Genomic DNA, 19,010 nt, shown 5'->3' on the forward strand with positions numbered 1-19,010 from the left:
ACTATAAACAGACATTGGAACAAAAACACCAATGCGGAAACCTGACCCTTGAATGTGCTCACTGCTCCACTCTGCACTAAAGAAAGGTCAGGAGATGGGCAGCTGAAAAAAGAACAAAGGTCATACCCCTAGGGGTTCCCTTCATTCAAAATACACATGCTTACGATACTAAACTTTTATGGGACATAATCTTGTGAACCTTGAGCATAGTACGCTTGACTGCATTCGATAACCCTTTGACCCTTAGTGCTTAGCTGTTAACAGACAAGCTACTAAAGCAAGCAACTGTAAAGCAGGGTGGTATATGGGCCTTGAGGCAGCATATTTTCTCTAAGTGGTAGATTCTATGAAATATCCACTACCAGATGAATTAGATCTATGTGTCATGACCTGCTGGGCCAATCTGGAGCTACTAGAATCACCAGAATCCCCTTGATCTCTGTTTGGCACAGTAGATGTAGAAACAGTTTCACTGGCAAGTAGCCATAAACCCAGGTGTGGTGATCCCATGGATCTACCGATGCATTATCTCCCTTGCATTTTCAATGCATTTTCCCTTTTTACAAACCTCTTGCCCTTTAGGTTGAGATAAGATGCCAGAAGAATGACATCTGAGGTTCCTGAACAGATTTACTGGAAGACAGTTGGATGAAGGATACACTCTCCCTGATTATGTTTTTGGCTAATCCACCTGCCAGTGTTCTACCCCTGGTATGTATACTGAAGACTTAACCGACATTTCTGCCCAATTCAGAATGAGACACTTTCAGTAAAGCTGCCGCACTCTTGGGTTCCCCTCCAACTCCCCATGGTTCACATATGTTAGAGCCATAGTGTTATCTCATTGCACCTGTACAGGATACCCCCAATGAGGTGCATCTGATTACTCAAAGTTTCAGCTCATTGATAGGCAAGAGGGACTCCTCCAGGCTCCATATACCTAAATGGAATGGAGACCCAGTACTCCTCCCATGCCATGCAGGCTGTCATCTATCATTAATATTTTTCAGCACAGAGGTAGAAATGACTTCCCAACTAGTAGAAGAAGAGAGTGGAACTACCAAACCAAAGATTACTTTGTCAGGCAACTTACCCTGATGCCCCTTTTCAGAGACAGAGGAGATTTGTTCAACTGGGACACAATCTCATGCTGAAATGTCCTGCTGTGATGTTGTGCATATGGAATTGCCTCAACAGACACTACCATAAGACCCAGCGCTCTCATATTTTGGCACATAGATGCCCACCTGCAAGAATGCAGTAGGTAGATCTGAAGCTGTACCTTCAGATCACCTTAGCCTGATTGGAATCCAAGATCAGTCCCAAGTGATGAAATCAGTGTGGTTTAGAAACCATCCAAATTTTTCCAGAGCCTGAATGGTGATAGAGAGGTTGGATTCCATTTACAACAAAGAAGAATGCTGCCCAGGCAGGGGGAAGAAGATTTGCACGTAAAGCCTTTTTGAAGATTTTCAAAGATGGAATCTGACAAGGGCTTGGACTTTGGGAAGCTGAAAGGATAAACCCAACCTCTAGAGGGAATAGAGCTCAAAATGAAGTTGATGGCGCAACTGCAGGAACTATGCTGTAGTAACTGATCAGCGCTGCGCTGGGGGGAAGAAGTCTTGCTCTTCTACATAGTGAGCCAGAACAAAAGTGGTGACCTTGGAGATTGTCTAAGGAAGAGACTTGGCTGGTAAGACTTTGGTGAGGCACGTGGAATGACAGGGCCCCTAGGAAAGCAACTAAGAGGAGGATCGATACAGCACTTGAAAATGTTGGAGCCAGGGAAAACTTGGGATGAGCATAAAATTAGATTGTGGCAAAACAAGGAAGGAGATGGCCTCATGTTGAAGCATTGCCACAGACATCTTGTCGGCTTGGTATGAGAGCAGATGGGTTCACAGAAAAGGAAATTGCTATCTAATGCAAAGACTCTTAGGCAGGGGTGTCAAACTGGCGGTCCTCCCGCTGTTGCGAAACTACAGGTCCCATCATGCCTCTGCCTTTGGGAGTCATGCTTGTAATTGTCAAGTCTTGCAGTGCTTCACGGGGCTTGTAGTTTGGCAACAGCTGGAGGGCCGCCAGTTTGACACCTGTGCTCTAAGGGTTTTTGGAGAGAAGCTCAAGGGCCCAGTCAAACCTTTTGATGAGACTGGGACTGTTGTGGAGTCCTATCTTTGTGGGATACTCTCGAGCAGATTAGTTGCATAGGCTCCTTTCAGAGAGACAAAGCAGGGGTGTGGGTGGTGAGAGGTGGACTTGCCAGATGCAGATAAAAAGCATTTCATAAATGAGAACTCTCAAGTGTCCTCTTGACATTAAATGTCTATAAGTCCAGAGTAATGAGATCATCAAGGGTAGTGGCCAGAAGGTGGCCTTGAGGGCCTAATTATATCTGGTGAGTTCAGCCGCAAGAGTTTGGAACAGATTCATGTACTGTCAAACAATAAGCAAATCTTGGCAACTGGCAGGAGGGAGGGACCAGGAGTGCTGGCGGGGGGGAACCGCAAAGAAGGGGATTGGGGCTGCTCAATGCAAAACCACTGTATAGAGTAGGTAAGTATGACATGTTTGTTATTTAAAAAAAACATATATATCTGAAATTGCTTACTCTGGTTTTACTGCACAATGTTAACTTCTCACATTAGATGCATTAGAAGCAGTAGCAAGTCAGATAGGGTCCGTCTCATTTCCTAGCTGAATGGCATCTAGCCTCAACTAGTTCTTGCATCCCCAGTCTTACTGTCCCTGATCCAGCACTTACATGCACAGGATTATAGTTCTTTCGATCATGGTTGTTCAGCATGACACGTGGGTGTCACCACAGCCTCCTGTTTTCAGGAAGCAATGCACAGCACCCAGCCAGCCCCTCCCACCAGCCATGATCTGTCTGCATTGTATAGAGATGCACAAAAACTTAGTTATTATGTCACTGGGTCTGAAAAAAGGTATGTAATGACTTTAGGGGGGGCGGACTGTGGCCAGTAAGGAGTGTAAATTGTCCTGGCATCAGTGGGAATAAACCACCACATTTGGTATTAAGAGGAGTAATAGTGTCCTATCGTTGGTATCATTGGAATGAATAGTGCCCCATAGTTGGTGTCAGTGGCAGAAATGGTGTCCCATTGGTGATGTCAGTTAGTAGGATAGTGTATCGCATCAGTGGGATGAATAGTTCCTCAAGGGTGAGATAAAGGCAAGCAAAAGGCCGCATGCAGCCCCCAGGCTGCAGTTTGGAGACCACTGATTTAATTGATGAAAGGGAAAAGTATGAACCAGGAAAGGCAAAATATAACCAAAATTAAACTTCAGCTTTAACTCTTGTGCTGCCTGAGCCAATTTTTGCACACATTTTAGGCCTGAGGATTGCTAAAAACCCCAGGCATCATAAAATGATTGCAGTTGAATTTTATTAAAATCATACTATAATTTGACCGCTGCTTATCAAATCTACATTTTCAGTAAAAATGCATTAAAATTATTTTAGTGTATACAGACTTAATATAATACCCAGTTTTTTTGGTAATATATGAAGAATTAGGTTGCATTAACTAAATAGAAAAATTACAGTCCCCAAAATTGTCCACGGGTGATGCTTGAAAACCCTTTACAGCTCAACAATTTTTAGTTATCAGTGAATAAAGCCCTAGATTTATATGTGTGGCACAACTTTGGTTTTCATGCACACGCACACCTGAAGCATGTAGTTGGGTTCGTATGTGCATTGGGGTGAGGGGCTTTTAAACATTTTTGGGGTGTTTTTTAATTTTTTTATATTAAACTTTAATTTATTGAACATTTTTTTTCCTTTTTTATGTAAAGTTGTAGTAAAGGCTAACTCTAACTATTCTTAAAAAATGTTCCCTCTCCCCACTTCCTACCTATCCTTCATGCGCTGTATAAAAAAATAAGATGTGTATTTACCTTTTTTAATCCAGTCTGGTCTGGACACTTGATTCAGAAGCTTTGTCTGCCCTGCGTAGGGTAGCACTCAACAATGGCTGTGAATTCCTGGAGCCATGACATCGACCATGGACTCCCATAGCCAATCCATTGTTGGTTCTCCCTGCTCTCCCATGCAACAGCTACTCACTGACAAAAGGGAGCCAGATCTGCTGGATCACATGACCGGACCAGACCAGATTTAAAAAAAGGTAAGTACACAGACATTTGTTATACAGGGTATGCAGGATAGGAATCAGGAGGGAGGATGGAACATTTTTAAGAACAGAGTTAGCCTTATCTTCTACTTTAACATGATTGTTAAACCAAAAGCCCCCTATGTGATAGCATAGTTCAGGTGGCAGGAGACAAAGTGTTTATTAGACCCTTAATGTCACAATGTCACCTCTGACAAGCACAGAATAAATGAATAAGGAATAAATTTAGGCAGACAGATGTGGCCAATCCTTAAAAAAAGACATCCACGATTTATAATACAGATAAATCGATCAGTTGATCTGATATACAACATTTAAATTTTCAACACACACCTCTTCAGCCTGCTTCAATTTTCAGCTTCATTTCAAACTGTGAGAAAATTGGAAACTCATTACATCATAAATAGATCTAGAATGGTATGGAATTGTAAGAGTCTACATTTATTTCTGTGTAGGCATTGTGTTTCCATAGCAGAAGAATAAAATCTCAATTATAGGGCAAAGGTGTAACATATACTGTGCTACAATGAATTAGATTGCTAATGCTGAAAATATCCTTCTGGTGGCTGTGCTCTGTATCTGGTCTGCACGAGCCCAGTGTAAAAGGACAATGCACCTTTTGTACGAGCTTAACAGAAGCTTGGCAATAGGTTAACTAAGCAGAGCTTTTGTAAATCCCCACCTCCAACAACTGCAAAGAATTCCTTCAATATTAGTTTCCCCCCTTCCCTTTTCTCAGTTACTAGCAAAACAGAGAAGGGAAAAAAATCTTCCTGAAGGTCAAAGAAGTCAGGTCTCCTGTTGGACTCGCACAATAACCCTTTGAGCGTGAAAAGCCAATTTTCATTGCTCTACTGTTTATATTTTGGTTAGCATTTTTGTCATGCCACTTGTTAATATGTAAGCATTTACACTGCAAGGAACAAATTAAAATATGTGATATTTAATTGGAAATCAAATACAGATTTTTCAAATCCTTCTTAAACAAGATAGAATATTTGAGTAAATAAGTCCATGGTTGCATTTGTATGTCTTACTATGAATACCATAAATAAGTGAGATCCTGAATTGGAATAACTGTGTGAGAAACCTCCACTAGAAGTGGCCATTCTTCAACTCCTGTACATTGTGGGAGCAGTGAAGTTGACCCTGGGTAGAATTATAGCAAGTTATATGACTTCCTGGAATTTATACATCAGGGTCACAGACTCCTCATAGACATTCTGCTCCTAAAATATTAATGTAAGAATCTGTTTAGGGAACTGCAAAGCAGTGGTTCATAGGCTGCAATTTCCTGCTTTTTAGCGTATTCCTTCATATTCTCTTCAATTACTTTGAAATGACAAGAGCATGTAACTGCCAAATGAGTGTTGGCAAACATAGAAAACAGACCTGGCTACTTATAAAGATCAGAGAACGGGTTGGAATATTTACCCTGAACCAAGAAATGGAAAAAAGAGCATTTATCAAAGAAAAACAGCATGCTTGAAGTACAGGTTGCAATATACAGTGGTTACTTTCACAGTAAAGAATTAATTAAAAGTGAAATGCAAGTGTTATACAACTATATATACATATATATGACAAATGTTGGACACTAAATAAAGAAACTTGTGTTGCAAATCGTGGCTTCTTTTCAAGTCCCCTGTGTACCTCTCTTTTCAGATTTATATTTGGTATTACTTGTGTTGTGCATCCCGGCATTTTCTCAAGTTACAATTTGCAGAGTTCATATCTGCATGTGTGTGTGTGTATATATATAAATATATATTCATAAAAATTTGATTTAAATGAACTCTGAATATTTGGTCTTTCAAACACCATACATTCCTTGTAGCTGTTCACAGAAAGTTTTACGGGTTTTTTGGGCGGGAATTTGCTCTCATCTGGTTTTAATACACAGTTCTACAAGTCTAGACTAGCAGTTTTTTTCTCTTACATGTCCCTGCCCTGACAAACTCTTTACTGAAGTATATTTCATTCACTGAACTTTTCCACCAACTCATACCTGCATACAAACCTGTTTTGCAAATGCAATGCCAGCCATTAGCTAGGGTGCTATCACACCAAAGTTATGTGATACATTTGTTGGATTTGCCAATACAACCTCTTTTTTTCCTTTATTTTATTTCATTCATTTAGTTTTTTTATTATTTGGAATATTTCTTGTGATTACAGCAGAGAAAAGTCCATCCATCCATCTTACAGGCCCTGTACATGGCTCATTTCAGTTAATTACCCTAGAGTTCAACCGTTTGTTTCAAGCAAAACTTTATTAAGCATAGCCCAGCTTCCTTTGGATAGTAATTAGTAATCATAAAAGTTTGCTTTTGTTAAAGCAGCTTTTAATATAATTTATGAATAAATATGTAAAAATGTCTGGAGCTACATAAACTAAACAGTTATTTGAGAAACATGAGAGCTGCTAGTGGTTTAATTTTTTTCTGAAAATGCATGTTGCCTGCAGGACTCCCTAATGATTTCAGCCACTGGGGCAGTTGCCATAGGCCAATACCTCAGGGGGATCCCCAGCCTAGCAGTCCAGAACTAACCGATTTTTCTGCCACAGACATCCACTTTCTGCTCAGACCGATTATCTAGCAGATTACTACAACACAGCAGGATAAACATCATATAAAACTATTATAAGCTCTATAGGAAAGCTAAATTCAATTTCAGATGTTTTAAAGTAAAAGTTTAGTACTACTTGTCATTAGGTCTGCTCTAGCCTAAAATGGGTTTTAACACATACAGTAAAATGCTATAGCAAAACTAAATTCAATGGCAACTATTTTTATTGCTTTCACAAAATTGCACACACAGCAGGATACATAGCACAGCATGGCTTCCAGGTCAATGGTTAGGTAAAGGTCAAAGAGTTGCAGATGCAAACAATATAATACATGCATATTTGACCAATATCTGGCTTCAAGACCAGAGCTTAGTGACAACTTGTGTACAGTTGAATGGAAGAGAAAAGGAGATGAGTAAGGAAAGAAAGAGAAAAGAGGAGACAAGAGAGGAGGGGGCGGGGGGGGGGGCAGAAGAGGGTCAGGAAGTGGAGGAGGAGCATTGCAGAAGGCTAGCTGGTGGCCAATTTTAAGTAAAAGGGATGATCAGGATGTCTAGGACACGATGGTCAAAGTCTGGGGGCATACATTTCGTGATCCATAGGTCCCAGGTTTTAGGAAAAGTATGCATGGTATCAGTGAATTCGGAAGTCAGTTTATCATGTGTCAGCATCCGTTGTATCTTAGATCATTTCAACTATTTTACAGTAGAAGTATATTACTTTAACTACCTTTATGTCTATTGTAGCCTAAAATGGTTTGAACACACTGGGGGAGATTTAATAAAATTGGTGCACTCAGAATCTGCTGCAGCTGTTTATGGTAGCCAATCAGCTTCTGTCTTCAGCTTGTTCAATTAACCACTTGCCTACGGGGCACTTATACCCCTTTCCTGCCCAGGCCAATTTTCAGCTTTCAGCGCTGTCGCACTTTCAATGACAATTTTGCGGTCATGCAACATTGTACCCATATGAATTTTTTATCATTATTTTCATACAAATAGAGCTTTCTTTTGGTGGTATTTACTTGCCACTAGGTGTTTTATTTTCTGCACTATAAACAATAAAAGAGCAAAATATTGAAAACAAAAAAGTTTTTCTTTGTTTCTATTATATCTCCTATCCCTCTTGTATTGAACTGTATTGTTGCTGTATTGTCTCCCGTTATATTGTAAAGCTCTGAGCAAACTGTTGGCGCTATATAAATCCTGTATATTAATAATAATAGTAATTATAAAATTTTTCAAACAGGTAATTTTTCTCCATCACTGATGTGTGTTCATGATGCTGCACTGATAGGCAGCACTGATGGGCACTGATGAGGTGGCATGGATAGGCAGCACTGATGGGCACTAATAGGAGGCACTGATAGGCGGCATTGATAGGTGGCACTGATGATGCTGCACTGATAGGTGGCACTGATAATGCTGCACTGATGGGCGGCACTGATAGGCACACTGATGGGCACTGTTGGGCAGCACTGATAAGCGGCACTGATTAGCACAGGTGGGTGGCACTGATGGATACAGGTGGGTGGCACTGCAAGGAAAAGGTGGGTGGCACTGATGGGCACAGGTTGGTGGCACAGCTGGGTGTCACTGCAGGGCACAGGTGGGTGGCACTGCTGGGTGGCACTGCAGGGCACAGGTGGGTGTCACTGCTGGGCACAGGTGGGTGGCAATGCAGGGCACAGGTGGGTGGCACTGATTATCAGGACCCTGATGATCAGTGTCAATCCCTTCGCTGACAGCATGAGGAAAGTGCAGCCGATAACCGGCAACTATATTTACCCGGTGATCTGTGTCATTGGACACAGCTGATCACGTGGTAAAAGGCCACCGTGATTGGCCGTTTACGTGATTGGCCCAGGATTACACAACAGCGCTATAGCCGTCCTTCGGCTATAGCACGGTTAGGAACTGGTTAAGCTTTGGCAATAAAACCTGGAAGCTGATTGGTTTCTGTGCAGAGTTGCACCAGATTTGTCAATTTTCAAGTTTTAGTAAATAACCCGCACTGTATAAAACTCTATAGGAAAGCTAAATTCAATTTCAATTATTTTACTATAGAAGTACAGTTAAGTAGCCAACTGTCATCAGGTCTACTAAAGCCTAAAATGGTTTTGAATATATAAAACTGTATAAGAAAGTCGAATTCAATTTAAACTAGTTTACCATCTGTACAGGTAGAGGGAATGATTCTAGTATTATTATTTTTTTTTTTACACAAGTGAACTTTTATGGTACTTCTCTGTGGGACTGCAGTGTTCCGGACATTGAAAGGTTATATGGTTTTAACATCCATCATTTCCAACTTTTTAAAAGTATGTAATCCAGCAAAAAGTCAGTGTATACCAAGCTTCACATGATGATTTTTACCATATTGTAACTATTCCTTGTCTTACAGTCATTTATTACCAGTACCCCTTAACTGTAAATATAATTCTCTTGTGTATTTAGATAAGTAAAAAATACTTTACCTAGCCCTTTTTTTAAGATTAACATTTGCTAAAATTCTGTACTGATATGATGAACTTTCTTCATGCTATTCCTAGAGTACATGTACCATGCCTGAGTATTAAAGAAACACTCCAGGCTAAATGTTTATTTTCCCATGCAGTGGGGCTGTGCCCGCACTGCATGGGTTAATTGCTCATTTTTGTCTAGGGCAGGGGTCTCCAAACTTTCTAAACAAAGGGCCAGTTTACTGTCCTTCAATCTTTAGGGAGGCCGGACTGTGGCCAGCAGGAGTAGAAAAAGTCCTGGTGTCAGTGGCAGTAAAAAAATGCCCCATGACTGGTGGCAGTGGGAGGAATAGTGTCACACTATTGGTATCAGTGGGAGGAATAGTGCTTTATCATTGGTATCAGTGTGAGGAATAGTGCCCCATCATTGGTATCAGTGGGAGGAACAGTGCCCCATCATTGGTGTCAGTGTGAGGAATAGTGCCCCATCATTGGTATCAGTGGGAGGAATAGTGCCCCATTATTGGTATCAGTTGGAGGAATAATGCTTTATCATTGGTATCAGTGGGAGGAATAGTGCCCCACCATTGGTGTCAGTGGAAGGAATAGTGCCCCATCATTGGTATCAGTGTGAGGAATAGTGCCCCATCATTGGTATCAGTGTGAGGAATAGTGCCCCATCATTGGTATCAGTGTGAGGAATAGTGCCCCATCCTTGGTATCAGTGTGAGGAATAGTGCCCCATCATTGGTATTAGTGTGAGGAATAGTGCCTCATCATTGGTATCAGCGGTAGGAATAGTGCCCCATCATTGGTGTCAGTGGGAGAAATAGTGCCCCATCATTGGTGTCAGTGGGAGGAATAGTGCCTCATTGTTGGTGTCAGTGCCAGGAACTATGCCCCACTGTTGCTAAAATTGAGGGAATAATGTCCTAAGCAAAGGGCAACATCTGGCCCTCAGCCAGCAGTTTGGAGACCACTGGTCTAGGGGATTTCAGAGCGGCGATATACTTACCTAATCTGCCGATTATCCGAGCTCAAGACCGGTCCCCACTGCTCCTGCCCCCCTGCACGTTAGCTGTCTTGTAAATGGACTGTTCCTGATTTCATCATGCCCATAGACCAGCTCTGGATGTGAAGACGGCAGGAACAGTCGACTGCTGGGCGTGGGGGAGCACGTTTTTCTAGAGGATTCTAGCCTTTCGGTGCTCCCCTAGACAAAACAAGCAGTTACACATGCAGTGTGGGCACAGCCCCAAAGCATGGGAGAAAAAAATTCATGGAGTTCTTCTTTAAATGGTTTAATGGGAAAGAGAAAAGGACCTGGTGACAAGTTCCCTTTACATTGTTCACAGGACATTTGCTGAGTCGTTAATCCTGATATAAAGCAGCAAATATTTGTAAAATCCTTTAAATCTAAATCTGATATTTGTGCCCTTTATAATGGTATGTAGTTCACTAAACTTCTAATATTTGAATTTGATGAACTTTTTTGTGCATTTAACCTCATGAAATGTATACGGTAAGTCCATCATTATTTTCTGGTTATGTGAGAATGTAGTGTATTGTTACTTTTCACTTTCTCACCTAAATGATATGGGTTTCCATAATGCATGTTTAATGTTGCAGCCAGATAATCTTTATGTTCTGCTTACAAAAGAAGGATTACGTGAGTTGTGGTTCATGTAAAATATGAATAGAACTCAACAGAAAAAGCTGTATAAAATAAAGAGTTTGATAGCTATTAAGCCTTAGAAAATATGTTCCAAACCATTACTGTATATTTTCATCACTGTCAGCACTGCACTAATGTAATAGAAGATTAATCCATTCACTCAGTCCCCAACAAATGGTCCACTGCTAGCAGTCCATCACTAACTGCCAGTAAGAGAAGCTGTGAGGATGGAAATGTGGGAGTTGTCGTTACTGACTTGGTATTTTTAAGGTATAGCCTTCATGGTTGTCTTAATGTTCCTGTCTTCACTACTTAGGGAGTCACAGTTCTATACAAGTATCCTGTTAGCAAAGCCTGAAATGCATCTTAGCATGTATGTTTCTGCTCATTGACTTCTTAGATTCAAAGGGCAGGAGAGCAACCTTGAAATCTGCTTCTTTTGAATCTATTTGAGCATAGGCAGCTTCTACAATCACCAGCCACTTTATTAGGTACACCTTGCTATTACCGGGTTGGAGCCCCTTTTGCCTTCAGAACTGACTTAATTCTTCGTAGAATAGATTCTACAGGGTGTTGGAAACTTTCCTCAGAGATTTTGGTCCATATTGACATGAGTTACTATTGCCTTTCTATCATTTCGAACCAGTCTGCCCATTCTCCTCTGACCATTGACATCATTAAGGCATTTTCATCCACAGAACTGCCGTTCACTGGATCTTTTCTCTTTTTCGGGCCATTCTCTGTAAACCCTACAGATGGCTGTGTGTGATAATCCCAGTAGATCAGCAGTTTTTGAAATACTCAGACCAGCCCGTCTGGCACCAACAACCATGCCACGTTCAAAGTCACTTAAATCCCCTTTCTTTCCTATTCTGATGCTCGGTTTTAACTTCAGCAAGTTGCATTCACCACGTCTAGATGCCTAAATGCATTGAGTTGCTGCAATGTGATTGGCTGATTAGCAATTTATGTTACCAAGCAATTGAACAGGTGTACCTAATAAAGTGGCCAGTGAGTGTATGATTATGCTTTCACAGGTTCCTTTTACAGCTAGCACATGCCAATCAAAAAGTCATATATTGGCATATGAATGACAAAGTTGGCAGTATGGATGTTCATTTGTATGATGTGATAGTGCAGGACCTCATTGAGTCCTCCCACACTATCTATTAGTGGAGAATGGACACATGTTCTGTCTGCATCCTTCATTGCAATGCCTGGTGCTTTAGCAACCTATCATGAGTCCCAAGTACTGTCATGTGGTGTGACAGGGAGGTGTGATTATGGCTATGCAAATTTCAATCCTAAAACAGTCACTATTGGCATAGCCACTTCAGCAGTGCTCTAGGTGATGCTGCTATATTACATTATTGAAGTATTAGACAGTCTTGTTATACTACTTATGTTAATTACTACTATTCTTGCACTCTGCACTATTCTTATGGATTTAAATAAAACCCACACTCTTACAATTTTCTGGGGAAAAAAACTTTAAATCCTAACTTCGGGGATAACAAAACCCTTCCCTGCAGTAGGGCTGCCCTCCGAACTGCAGGTGTTACATGCTTGTCTAGGTACCTCAAAAGCAGTTTCACTTACCTAATCCTGGCACCCAATGGGGTGTAATTACTGCCACTGACACCAATGATGGGGCACTATTCCTTTCACTGACACCAACAATGGGGAACTATTCCTTCCAATTACACTAATGATGGGGCACTACTCTTCCCACTGACACGAACAATAGTGATGTAATTACTGCCACTGACACCAACAAAGGGGAACACTTACTGCCACTGAGGCCAACAATGGGGAACTATTCCTTCCACTGACACCAACAATGAGGCACTATTACTACCAATAACACCAATGATGGGGCTCTATTCCTTTCACTGACACCAACAATGGGGCATAATTTCTGCCACTGACACCAACAATGGGGCACTATTCCTTTTCGCTGACACCAACAACGGGGAACTATTCCTTCCAATTACACAAATGATGGGCACTACTCTTCCCACTGACACCAACAATAGTGGTGTAATTACTGCCACTGACACCAACAAAGGGGCACACGTACTGCCACTGAGGCCAACAATGGGGCACTATTCCTTCCACTGACACTAAAGATGAGGCACTATTGCTGCTACTAACACCAATGATGGGGCTCTATTCCTTCCACTGACACCAACAATGGGGCACTATTCCTTCCACTGACACCGATAGGGCGCTATTCCTCCTAGTGACACCAACAATGAGGCATCATTACTGCCACTGACACCAACGATGGGGTACTATTCCTTCCACTGAGACCAAATATGGAGCACTATTCCTTCCCCTGACACCGATAGGGCACAATTCCTTAAATTGACACCAACGGTGGGTTACTATTCCTTCCACTGACAGCAATGATAAGGTACTTTTCCATTGAGTGGGGCACTATTCTTCTCACTCACACCAACAATGGGGCACTATTTCTCCTACCGACACCAGCAACCATGCACCATTTCTCCCCCTAAAATCAAAGATATGGCATTGTTTACACTCACAATAGAACATTTTCTACTCCCACTGGCCACAGTCCCCTTCCTCCCTAAAGTTTGAAGGACAGTAAACTGGCCTTTGTTTGAAGACCTTGTATTAGAGCAATATATAGAATAATGTCAAAATAATAAGTGTCAGTTTTCCACAGAACCATCAATCTGATTTCAGCTCTTATTTTTGGAAAGGTATGAATGTGATTGGTGGCTGTGGGGCGGTCATGTGACAATTCCTAATACTTATGTTATATATAGTATTAGGACCAATGCATTTAATTATTTAATAACTGGAAAACTTATTTTTTTGTGCCTAACAGCTATTGAAAAGAAAGTATGTCAGCTGGTGATATTTTGTGATTTTGACAGTTCTTTCCTTTAAAACATTATCATTATTATAGAATTTAAAAGGCACATTCATTCTACAAAGTTGGCAAAAGTATTAGAGCCAAATAAAACGAATTATTTTGACAGAGTTGGAAGAGTTTTTGACTTGCATTTGCTGAAATAGCAGTATACAATATGAAAATGGGAATAGCTGAAAGTTCTGTTGTACCCATAAGTAATTAACACATTCCCAAGTAACACATCATCACAATCCTGATTTAAAGAGTAAGTCCACTTTCATGGGGAAACAAAAAGAGCAAATACAAAAAAAAAATAATATAGTGTATACAACTGTGACTCAAGTCATATTGTAATTAAATGTTATTAAAAGTTACTTTTCCTTTTCAATCTGCAGTGCTGTCATTTTCTGTAAAATGCAATGCAATATGGCTACCTGGAGGAGTTCTGTAAAGAGATAGTGTACAGAACGCCCCCTTAAAAGGTCATTTTCTGTTTGTGTGATTGGCTTACTGATTTTCCCAGAAATCTGCACTAAGATACAAGCCTGATTTTGGGCATCCCCTGCAACCAAAATGTCATTTTTGGTGAGATACTGCCAAAGGGAAATTAAGTCTAAAATCTTAGTAGATCAGCAGTTTTTGAAATACTCAGACCAGCCCGTCTGGCACCAACAACCATGCCACATTCAAAGTCACTTAAATCCCCTTTCTTTCCTATTCTGATGCTCGGTTTTAACTTCAGCAAGTTTCATTCACCATGTCTAGATGCCTAAATGCATTGAGTTGCTTCCATGTGATTGGCTGATTAGCAATTTGTGTTACTAAGCAATTGAACAGGTGTACCTAATAAAGTGGCCAATGATTATGCTTTCACAGGTTCCTTTTAAAGCAAGCATGTGTCCATAAAAAAGTCATATATTGGCATATGAATGACAAAGTTGGCAGCATGGACATTCATTTGTATGATGTGATACATACTCCCAAAGGGAAAAATTACATCTAAAGGGATGCAGACCCTGCCACTTTCTTCATTAGATCCCTGCAGGTACAGCAGCTGATTGATAATTATAAAACAACTCCCATACAGATTCACTTTGCACATGGACACAGACAAACAAACAGCTATTTCTTCAGAATAACAAAAAGTAGGAATCTGCAACAACGTTTGTTAAAATCTTTGCAATGTACATAGATCACTCAGAGGGGAATATTTGTTTCCTCAACAAAGGAAACAAAGGAAGCTCTCCTCCAGAGTGACACCAACCTTTCAAGGTGTTTTGATTTTTCCATAGCTCCTCCCAAGAGACAGCCCACTGCTTGCATTAGTTCCAATTGCTCCTGAGTACTGAGGCAGGGTGTAGTGATGTTTTCTTTCACAGAAGCTGTACAGTACCCTGCCAGTCCCTTTTACCAGGCATAATCTGCCTGCATTGCATAGAGAAGCACAAGGACCCAGTGATGTCATTTGCACTAAAATAAGGTATTCAATCAAAATAGAAATGTCATCAGCTGCCCAAAATCCTCTATTTGTTTCGTACCCTTCCAATAGTAGTTCCAGCCGTTGACCTTCATAGGTTCCAGAACAAATTACTGCACTTTAATTGGGGTGTTAGGAGTTACAGAGTACAACATCGAACGCTATATACTTTACGAGACTGGTGGGCTGGGGGTCCCAGACTTCAGAAAATATTATAGGGCAGCTCAGATATCCCAATTGTCCCAAATATACTCCACTTCTTATCAACCATAGTGGATAGCCCTGGAGGCACAGGCATATGCGCCTCCCCTGATCTTTCAATGTAGATCTCCCATAAGAATCAGAGGGCAATTCCCCGCCCCACAATGTCCCACTCACTGCATCTATGGGAGTCTTCCGACAAACTGGCTGTATTTCACTTCCCCACTCTCCTGTAGCTGCATTATATGGCAAGCCGCAGTTTCCCCCTGGTCTTTGCCTACAGGAATTCCAATGGTATATAAATAAAGGCTTATATCGTGTGGGACATTTTCTGGATCATAGGGGGATACACCCCACTACATATTTTTCACAACAGCTTGGGATGCCCGATACTGAACTTTAACGCCTGCAGCAAATTCTCCATTTTATTCGCTGCTTACAATGGAATACCGTTGAGGTTACCACACGAACAGCTCTTGAAAGCAGATGTTTCCATGGTGAGGTTCAGAAGGGGGGCATCTCGAGCCTGTATACATTTTTTTTTCCAATTCAAGTAAACTCCTGTTTATGCTTGCCTGGGAAAGGTACATGGACGAGGAGGTAGGAGAGGAGGACTGGAGAGTCTGGACTTTTAGAATACATAAAGGCATTATGAATGTCTCCCTCATAGAGGCATGGTATAAGGTCCTCTCCCATTGGTATTTGATCCCAGACCGATTGTAAAGAATGTATCCTGGCTTTTCCTTGCTTTGTTTCTGAGGATGTGGGCAAGTGGGAACGATGTTCCATGTATGGTAGACATGCCCTAAAGTACTTGAGGTACTGGATACAAGTTAATTCCCTGATCTTTACGGTGACCATGATTAATGTCATTAAAAACCCCATAACCATGCTGCTTAATGAACCCATAGATGGAGTTTCCAGATCCGCTCAGACTTTAATCTATTTCATGTTTCTGGCAGCCAACACTACAATCGCAACTGCCTGGAAGAGTCCTGTGGTGGACTTGGCATTGATGAAATTTAAACTTTAGTGGATCTTGATCAACAGAAAATGGTCAGCATCCTACAATATACCTCTATCAGGTTTGACCAAGTCTGGAACCCATGGATTAGCTGCCTACAGACTACATCTTAATAACACCTCCTTTCTCTTTGCTGGAATGGACGGGCCTGTCGCATGGGTGGATTATGTTTCTTCCTTTATTTTCCTTCTCTTACTCCCTTTTTCTTTCTTCTACTCTTCTATCTTTTCTTCCTCAGTTTGCCCTTTGATGGCTTAATGTCATATATAATTTAAAGACATATTGTGTAGCACTCTGTTCTTCATATGCTTGATATATAGGGGAGCAGACCTCAGGCTTTGTTGCATTTGGACTGCTCCCTCAGAATCAGCGTTTCCATTCCTTTGGGCCTGCTGTTGACCTATCCTAGTACTTCCCGTTCAAGGGTGGATTGGGATATTGACCTATCCTAGTACTTCCCGTTCAAGGGTGGATTGGGATATTAGGATCTGCTACACTTACTTTACATGCTGCTAATGTATAATACTTTTACATCACTTCTTTGTCTCGCCTATGCTGCGAAATCTATTTGCATGGTCATCAAAGGCTTTTAGCTGTATTGTTACCTATTTGCATGTTAATTTTCAATAAAAACATTGAAACAGAAATTTCATTAGCATGTTGATGAAGAATCTGTAGGCTCAATTTTTCAGCATCTCACTGGATCTTCTTATTCTTTATCTTCTCTCGTATGTCAACAGCTGCAACTACTCGTCTGTCTTGAATAGCCCATGTTGAACTGGGATGTGGTGCTGTTAAATTGCCAACCACATCAAGTAGAAGCAGATACTTGTATTTTGTGGTTATATCACTTTGCTCCCTATGAGCCATCACTAAAATCAGCATATTCTTACCCAGACAAAAAGCGTATTCTAGGAGTAGGCACTGAAGAGAGTAGTAAAAGAGAAGTTGCCGTGCTAAACACAAAAATGTTGAATAATGTCAATAGATAAATACCATCAAGGGTGAAAAAATAAAATTCACATAAAACAAAAACAAAAAAAACTACATAGGTCCAATGGTGTTCAAATCAATGATTGTGGACTGTGATAAACTGAATAGAATAGTCCCAATGTCCACTGTATAATAAATCTTCACCCAATGATCCAGGAACAACAGTCGTGTCACCTACCACCAATGGCTAGAATGAAAACTCACCAGAAGATGTTGCTATTTAGAAAAACAGCTATAGTGTTTGTATGATAATAAATTCCCAACGTGCGATCCTTCAGTGTATCAGGAAACTCGATAGTCCTCCTCTATCCCGCTCTACCAGATGTCAGTACAGGCACTTTCATCCTCCAAAAACCACTAGAAAATATCTCATAGTGTAGTAGTTTTAATAAAATGCATATATATATATACAGACAAAATAGCCAATTAAAAACAAACCACTGTGTATTCACTTACATAAAGGGCCGCCAGACACTCGGAATGGCTGCATGACCTCCAGCAAAAACGCCTAACAACCCCACGCCGTTTCGTGGGACAACGCATCGTCAGGGGTTCATAAACTAACAAATAACAGCAGCCATCAATATGTAGCCCATCTATGCAGGCGGTGAGATGTCACGTCCTGTGTCGGCGCCATTTTCCTGTGGTCTAAAGGAAGTGTAATTACATTTCACACTGCAGAGAGTAGGTTGATTTGATTTGTGATTTGCTATTGTAGTTTATAAAATATCCATCTGTTACTATATTTTTACTATGACCACCTGAATCGAGTTTATGTGGCATGTGCCAAACTTTACGAAACACTGGTCCTGAGCAGCAAACCAACTATTACATAACATTTCTCCAGATCCTCTATGGAAGAGGTTGATCTTGGTTTCTAATAAGTTAATAACGCATATTTTTTTGGAATGAGTATGTGTGGTTTCCAGCGTGTAGGGGTTGTTATGTTTGGTGGTCTGGATCTCTATACAAAAAAAGGGTGCTTTGTGGCTTACACATTCCCTTAAACATACATTGTACATTTTCCATTTTATTGTGAAAGAAACTGTCTGAATGAGACAGCAGATTTTCTCCACGATTCTAAAACACTTTGAATGAAGGAATATAAGAAAGTAGAATTAAAGTGATTGTACACCCCTGAAATGATAAAATGAACAAAGCATATTCTTTTATAGTGTGTATTTGCCTGAATCCAAAGCCCCTAGTGTAATCTCTAGCTATCTGCATCAGTCAATTCTGACAGCCTATGTCAATACCAAACAGTAGTTAACCCCCCCCCCCCCAACACACAGCAGGTGATTGAAATCTCTATTTCCCTGTTAGGCTATGTAAAGGGGGATGTCCTTTCCCTGCACTCAGGTCTCCGATTACATTCAGCTCCATGCTCTATGCTGTGCAGTGTGTGACATCAGATCCCCACCACCTGCCTTCAGGAGCTGACAAATGCTGTGTAAAATGTGTGCTTTAGGAGGCTGTAGAGGAGAAATGCTGCAGATAAACAGATACAACCTACGTAGGAGGATTTGTTTCATCTCTGTGTATCACGTGAAACTAACCATG

General features: G+C 40.9%; 1 protein-coding gene across 1 annotated transcript in view; it reads left to right on the forward strand.

Annotated features, from left to right (window-relative positions):
- The window catches only part of DNM3 (dynamin 3), a 421,129-nt gene that overhangs the window by 349,753 nt on the left and 52,366 nt on the right, over positions 1 to 19,010 (forward strand). The window lies entirely within an intron of this gene.

Source organism: Staurois parvus, unplaced genomic scaffold (genome assembly GCF_062004578.1).
Source record: "Staurois parvus isolate SC_StPar_1 unplaced genomic scaffold, SC_StPar_1.0 ptg000066l, whole genome shotgun sequence".
Classification (NCBI taxonomy): domain Eukaryota; kingdom Metazoa; phylum Chordata; class Amphibia; order Anura; family Ranidae; genus Staurois; species Staurois parvus.